Source organism: Candoia aspera, chromosome 7 (assembly GCF_035149785.1).
Source record: "Candoia aspera isolate rCanAsp1 chromosome 7, rCanAsp1.hap2, whole genome shotgun sequence".
NCBI classification, from domain to species: Eukaryota; Metazoa; Chordata; class Lepidosauria; order Squamata; family Boidae; genus Candoia; species Candoia aspera.
In genome coordinates, this window is record NC_086159.1 from 20,946,447 (window position 1) to 20,953,616 (window position 7,170).

The following is a 7,170-nucleotide window of genomic DNA, read 5'->3' on the forward strand; positions in this document are numbered from 1 at the left end:
AAATTTCTCTCATTTTTGGGGGGGATTATACTGAGGCCAAGCTCCCTCCATTGACCCATATAATAAGAAAACTTCTTGGATTTCAATAATTGCTTATATTGAGATTGAAACTGGATCAATAGCTCAATTAAAAGCTTGTCTCTGAAGTCTACAGTTATGATGAAACCATCCCTTCTTTATATTAGTCTTTCTGAGTTGGCATACAGTGGTCAGGTGAGAGTATAGCACATGATGGATTGTGCTGAAAATAAGATACACATTTGAGTTTTGCAATAGGAGATGCCTTTGATTCAGAATCTGCTGGATATTTAGTAAAGCAGTAATTTTCTCACTGAGGTTGGAATTCCACCTAAGGCAATAATTTTTTTTAATAGTAAATGTATTAAACATTACAATTAAAAAGATAAAAACTAATACAAAGTAAAAAAAGAAAAGAAAAAATAGAAAGTGCAGATAAGAAAGAAAAAATAAGAATATAGTAAAGAAAAATATATATAAAGAATTGACTTCCCCCTTCATCACAGCAAGTATAAACTATTTTAGTAACTTATCACCTTCTCTTAAAATACAACAAATGATCTCTTCTTCCCATATCTCATCTCTTATCTATAAACAAATCCTTAAAGCCTTGTCATTCAGTCCTGATCAGCAAAAGTCTACTAAGGATTACCAAAGATAACCACATACCTATTTTAACCTTGATCAAATAGACCAACTTTATATTTCTTCCTTTTACTTTTAACAATCTTAATCTTTAATCCTCTGGAATAATGTCTTAGAACTTGATTTCTTTTCATTTTTTCTTTGTCCCTTCTCACAAAATTCTTCAAAGCTTTAACAAGTCTGTTTTGTAAATCTAATATAGGAAGATTATCAAGGTTACTCTCTTGGTTTGTTATTTTGTTTATTTATTTATATTTCAAATTTCCATCACCGCCCATCTCCCCCGAAAAGGGGACTCTGGGCAGTTTACAATCAAATATTACAAACAATATCCCTTTTAATTATTAAGACATCAGCCAGTTTCTTGTCTATGTCCAGTGTAGCATCTTTTTCCATATTATTCTTGTATGTGATTTTTAAATCCACTTTCAGATCAGTCCCACTCTTGTTCCTGATCCATAATGTCTTTTAAACACAGTCTATCTAGAAGGGCAGTCACCCTTAGAATTAACTTCTGAGCCCATTGTTCACAAATATCCTTCAATATGTCCAATGTTAAAGTATTTTCCTCCATTCTGTATTAGTAAATCAAATTTAAGTGTTCTTCTCCTTTTAATTGTAATATTTAGTTCCTTCTCATTCCCTTCAGTGCCCATCTTCAAAGTCCCATCCTGGCTTTTTTTAAAGAATTCAGAACAAAAGCATTTTCTTACAGGAAGGATTCTTATAATTAATTTCAAACTCGTATTTCAAACCCATCTGGACTCTTAGTCTGACTTTCCAAAATCAATGTAATAATCACCTTTTTTCTGTTTATTAAAAGATTTTTTAAAGTCCTTAAACTTGTATTTAAAACTTCTTTCACTAAGGATTGAAGGAAACTCACCTGGTGCTGTAAAACTTGTCAATCCAAAGGCTCCTAATTGCTGAAAAGCAGTTAACAAGCAATTTCCAAAAGGGATTAGAAAAGGAAATACGCGAACCCAGTGTCCATAAAGGTGCTGACCACGGTTTAAGCAAAGATGGTGTTCCCTCATCTCCCAGAACTCTAAACCCGCTGGAGCCTGCTGTCTTATGGTCTCCTCATGAGGAGCAATAGTCTGGCACATCTGTGGGTGATCTCAAGTTCTCTCCTTGTCCAGAGAGGAATTACAAAGAGCTGGTATACTCACCAGCTCTTCATTCTGCTGCGGTCATTGGCTCCACTTTTAGTGGAGCTGTCTTAGGTTTGCCATTCCTTCCCCGGAAGTCCCCACCTAAGGCAATGCTTAATCTGAGTAATACCATCTGGATTATAACATCTCACAGGGAGAGGACTTGCAGATTTAGTATATTAATGCAGGGCCTGCAATTACTAGTCAGAGGTTGCAGTATCTTGCTAGACGGAGTACCGGTCAGAAGCCACATAAAACTGTGGGTCATGACAATTTAACATGCTTTCTTCAGAGCCTGTCTCACCTGATGTATGCAACTTCCTCTTCTCAGAAAGTGCCAGAAATCCAGGGGCACTCTTATCAGTTATGATATTGTGCATCTGCATGCTTTCATATGGGAACCATGGCATGTATCTGACAATAGCAGCTTCTGCAAACAGCAGAAAATAATGCAGAGCCTATGCTGGCAGGGACGTCTGCCAACAAAGAAACAAGCTCCTGGGGGGGAAATGCATATGCATCTAACTGGTTTCAGAGACTAGTAGAAAGCATGATGGGCTAAGCTTTATTCTGTGACATAAATGAAGCAAAGAACAAAGAATTGGGGAAAGCAAAGCTAAGTGACTTGCCTAAAGGGAACCTACATTAACAGCACAAATTCAATTGCTTTCAGCTCTGGTCTTAAGCTAGTAAAGCCTTTGGCTTCTTCTAAATTGTATTATATAGAATTTGTAATCAGCAGTAGGAATGACTGGGGATGGGGCAGGAGAGATGGTGAGTTATGAAGACAAACAAACAGCATCCAGTAAAAGTTCAAATGATTGAAACTGGAGGCAGCCATCAGAGGAACTTCAAATGGGGACTAAACATTTATTGGGGTGTCTTAAGAGGGAAAAACAGGATTCTCAGTTGGGGTGGGCAGTCTCATGGAGCTTTTAGTGCACGAAAAGTACATTCCCACTTCCTATGAGATTTCTGTTGCTTCTCTGTAAACCTTCTGAATGGAAAGTCCTGGATAAGGATGGAGCAGGTCAGGAATACCTACAAGTGTGTTCTGGAGGGGGAGGCTCTGACACATGATAAGTCTGCTTTTAAAGTAGGTGATAAATGTTGTCTGCAGCTCTTGGTTTTGTTTAACTTTGGAGTTTACACAAGAGGAGGTAATGACAAGAAGGCAGTTTGTCTGCAGCCAGAGTAGAAGCTTCAACAGTGACCCCAGCAAGTTTGAACTGATAAGGTTTAAAATTCCCTCCCCCCATATGTTCTGTTCTGTAGCTGGTTTTCCAGAATTTAGCAACTATTTAGCTAAACAAAGATCAGAGTGACTGCCTAAGAATCTTTTAGATAGAGACATCATAGAGCTCTGTATTAGAATTCCTAATGTTTAGAAAAATGGAAATAATTATTATAATATAATATAAGTCACAGACCACTTTATGAAATAAAATAATGATGAAAAATTGCCACACAAAAGCCTTCTCAAAGGCAGGGAGTTTCATAGTTATGAAGCTAAGAAGATCTTCACTTGATAAACTGCTCCTCAGACTCTGCCCATTAGTGGCAAAATATGCAAGGCTGTCTTCAACCATCAGAAAGGCATAGGATGGTACATGACCAAACTGAAAAGAGTTCAGATCAAACTAATCACTGGATGCCTTCCCATTAAAACTATAAAATGGCAGAATATATAATTATTAAGTGCATATTGGAGAATTGGAATCCACAACCTGTTCACTAAATATTTATTCCTTCTGCCTTGTGGAAGTTGTCAAGATTGGTTTGGACAGCTGGACTTCTGAGGTAGCCAATGCCTCCTTGACTGATAATATGATTTCTACTTAAAGAAAGTTGAAGTGAGCTTCCTAGAGAAGAAACCTATCTTAGCTCCAGTGGTTTTTGGCAATTACCAGAAATTTTCCTGGTCAGCTCTAGGGAGTATTGGATGATGCCAATTACTTCTATTTATTCCAGTCTGGAATTAGGATGGAAACAGTCCTGGACTTCCCAATAGATAATGTGCTGGAGAATGGATGAGAGAAGTGTGATCTTGTTGGTTTGCCTAGGTTTCTCAGTAGCTTTCAAAACCATGGCATAATTCTGGACTGTTGATGTGGATTATGGAGTAAAGAGGTTCCACTCTTTCCTAGGTAGATATCTCAGAAGGTAATGCTGAGGTACTTCTCACAGCCATTAATTTGTGGGTTATCCCAAGTTTTCATCTTGGTCCCATGCTTGTCATCATCTATATGAAACCATTGGGAGGACTATCTTGATATTTTACATGGAAGCATTTTCAGTATACAGATGGTACTCAATTCCACCTCCCATTTCCATCTCAGACAGGTTGTGTAGCATGAACCAATGTTCAAGTGGGATGGATGAGACAAGCAAGTTAAAACTTATTGCTGATAAGACAGAGGTACCGTAGGTAAAGAATTCAACTATTCTGGATGGATATTTCTAGCTCTTAATGAAGTTGCATTCTCCCTGAAAGACCAAATGTGCACCTGGGAGTCCTTTTGGACTCCCTGTTATTTGTGGAACCTCAGGTAATGGCAATGATCAAGAGTCATTGGTATACAGTTGGTATGCCAATTGTGGCTCTACATAGAAGGGCCCAAGCTTGCCTCAACTACCCATGTTCTTAGGTTTTGAGGCCGAATATTGTAGTGTGCTTTATGCGGAGTTGCCTTGACAGATGATTTGGAAATTACAGCTGGTGCAGAAAGTCATAACCAAAAGCGGTGGCTGGGAATGAGGAGACTCATTCATATAGCAGCTACCTTGCACCAGCTGCAAAGTTGTCAGCATGTTTCTGAATCTAATAACTGTTGGAATTATCAGGGATCAGCATTGTCTGAGCATAAGGGGGTCACTCTCGCAAATCGCATTTCTATTGTGCTTGTGGGATGTCATGTGGCTCACCTGACTTCCTCTTTGTCCTTCTTCTTGGGCTTGGGGATTAACAGTCTCCATTACCTCGTGGGCAGACATGCAAGCAGGGGGGCTGCAGAATGCAGCTCCTCACCCTTTCTATTCCACATAGAAAGTGTCTACAAAGAACCAGTGATGATTAAGTGCTTTCTACTATGAACCTACCTGTATCTAGATCTACTGAATAAAAGTAAGCTATCTCTATTTTTCTTCATCTAACTACTGTGTGAAGACTGAATTTCTGAATGTAATTAAGCTTAATGTGCAAGTTCCTTTTTTAGTTCATGCTTCTACTCTGCAATATTGCTCTTAGCTGCTTGGAGTTCTTTTATTAACCTTTAAAAACTCCATCAATAACATGCTGATGTTAATTGTTAAGAGTCCCCCATTGGGGGAGAGGGATGGTAATATAAATCAATCAATCAATCAATCAATCAGATAAATAAATAAATAAATAAATAAATAAATAAATAAATAAACAAATAAACAAATAAACAAACAAATAAATAAATAAATAAATAAATAAATAGTATGGGGCCAAGTGACTTGAAGGACCAGTTCCACATTGCCCATACCTTAAGATCTGCAATCAGGGTACTTCTTGTTTGTCTCTGCTAAGAACAATGGGCTTTGTGGGCATGAGGAAAACTTTTTGTTTCCTCAACTTCTTAATACCTGAAGAATTATCATTAAGCCTTTAGAAAAGCCAAAGAAACCTGTTTATTTTTTGTAGACTTCTTTTAAGCTGTGCTTGTTGTTGGGCAGAAATGGCTTTTGTGCTTAGTGTTTGGGGATGGGGTGAGATGTTTCTTTTACTATCCCTGGTTAATTTTAATATTAATCACTGTTGTGTTTGTTATTGTAAGCTGGCTTGTGAGGGTTTGTACCCTGAAAGGTAGCCAAAGAAGGTTTTGTCATTTGGTACCAAAAAGCTTACGAAATTTGTGCCAAGCAGGCTTCTCTGGGAAGGGAATTCCAAAGACGGGGTGCCAATTCCACTGATGAGCTCTGTCCAGGCAAAGTTATATAAGGGTAAGTGACTTTTTGTTTCTGTTGTTTTATTTCCACCTGGTTTTTTTCATATGCTGTCTGTTTCATTTAATTAATTTTTCTAATTGTCTTTCAACCTTTTGGACTAATGTTTTAAATAGATATTGGTTGCTGTTCTTGTTCTTATTGTTGTTTTACTCTATTTTTTGTTAGCCGCTTTGAGCAGGTAAGATATTTTAAATATATAGTAGAGAGAATCTGGTTTTTCTTATTGAAGATAGCTGCAAACATGTATCACTTGCCCCAACACTCCTCCATTCTTAGAAGTTTTCTCATTTTTTCCTGAACAGCTTATTTAATACCATCATAATTCCTTCCCTTCGTATCAATGCTGCGTTTTAAAGTGAAGCAAGCCGTCTTAACTCAGACAGTTTTCTTGATTAAGCAGATCAACCAGCTCCTCAGAGCAGAAAGAAAGGATGGTGAGGGTGGGGTGGGGGAAGAAACCTTAGGAACAAATCTCTTAGCAAGTTTTCCTGTCTGCCAGACTGAACAATAAAATGATATGGGAATTAGACCAAAGTAAGGTATCTAATCTTCTCTAACTTCATGCTATCTACACCTCCCCTCCTTGCACTTTAAAAACATGATTATACTTGTAGTCTATCAGAGAATGTAAAAGTTCTTGGAGTAACTACAGACAAGATACAAACATGAGTAGACTGCTTATCTTCTGATCATCTTGTGCTCTAAATAGCTCAAGCAGACAAATGCAAGGGAGAATCTTATCCATCAGAAGCAGGTTCTGATAGCAAAACTATATATTAACTAACATAATCTCAAGAGACGTGGACCTTGAAATTAATGGTGTGATGCCAGAAATCCATTATGAATATTCAGATTTTGGATTTATTTATTTATTGGATCTGTAAGGCTGCCTAACTGTCAAAATATCAAGGTGTTTAAGAGAGCTGTTCAGGATGAGAGTGATGGTTGGCTATGATATCTCTACAACACTGATACCAAAATTGAAAGACTCTGTCCTATCTGGAGGCTTGGAGAGTCACTGACAGTCAGGGTAGACATTATAGAATAAGCGATATTGATAGTCAGGTTCAGTGTAAGGGAGCTTCATAAATCTATATATAGAGAGCGGGGGGGGGGGGGAGAGAGATTTATATATATCTATATATCTATATCTATATCTATATCTATATCTATACCTATATCTATATCTCCTGACCTTCCGGAGGAACCTCAAGGCCTGACTCTGCCACCTCGCTTGGGGCGGGGAGGTGAGTAGCTCTGCATGGGGATGGCTGGTAGCTTAGAGCACCCCTCCCACATATGGACTGTATTAGACCCTCCTGCCACTTGGATTTTATTCTCATTTTTATTTTTATCTATTAAGAGTAATTATATATTTATA